The sequence below is a fragment of the Cervus canadensis genome, chromosome 14 (genome assembly GCF_019320065.1).
Source record: "Cervus canadensis isolate Bull #8, Minnesota chromosome 14, ASM1932006v1, whole genome shotgun sequence".
Classification (NCBI taxonomy): Eukaryota; Metazoa; Chordata; class Mammalia; order Artiodactyla; family Cervidae; genus Cervus; species Cervus canadensis.
Window position 1 is genome coordinate 48,240,769 of NC_057399.1, and position 861 is coordinate 48,241,629.

General features: G+C 55.3%; 1 pseudogene; it reads left to right on the forward strand.

Annotated features, from left to right (window-relative positions):
• Window positions 1-293: 293 nt before the first annotated feature.
• On the forward strand, window positions 294-861 carry LOC122453313 (annotated as a pseudogene).

Below are 861 nucleotides of genomic sequence, written 5' to 3' on the forward strand. Positions count from 1 at the left end.
TCAAAATTTCACGGTGCAGGGCAATTAAGAAAAAATACCTAAAAAGGCTCTGTGGGCAGAAGAAAGAAGGGCAACATGAAAAAAAAAAGATTGAGAAGTGCTGCCCTAACACACTGGAGAGTGCAAATTGAAAAGCAAAAACAAAAGTAGAAAGCAAGAGGGAACTTTCAGAAAATGGAAACCATGGGCTCCTATTTAAGACACAGGCCTGAAGGAAGGTCTTCAGAGAACCTAGAGAGCAGGTTCACAGAGTCACCCACCTCCCCAGGCCAGCAGCATCCACAAGGTCCCCGATGGCCCCAGCCTGGTCCTTACTCCTGGCCCTGCTGCTGCTCAGCTGCAACTCCATCTGCTCTCTGGGCTGCCACCTGCCTCACACCCACAGCCTGGCCAACAGGAGGGTCCTGACACTCCTGCAACAACTGAGGAGGGTCTCCCCTTCCTCCTGCCTGCAGGACAGAAATGACTTCGCATTCCCCCAGGAGGTGCTGGGTGGCAGCCAGCTGCAGAGGGCTCAAGCCATCTCTGCTCCACGAGGTGACCCAGCACACCTTCCAGCTCTTCAGCACTGAGGGCTCGGCCGCTGCGTGGGACCAGAGCCTCCTGGACAAGCTCCGCACTGCACTGGATCAGCAGCTCACTGACCTGCAAGCCTGTCTGAGGCAGGAGCAGGGGCTGCAAGGGGCTCCCCTGCTCAAGGGGGACTCCAGCCTGGCTCTGAGGAAATACTTCCACAGAGTCACTCTCTATGTGCAAGAGAAGGGACACAGCCCTTGTGCCTGGGAGGTTGTCAGAGCAGAAGTCATGAGAGCCTTCTCTTCCTCAACAAACTTGCAGGAGAGATTCCGGAGGAAGGACTGA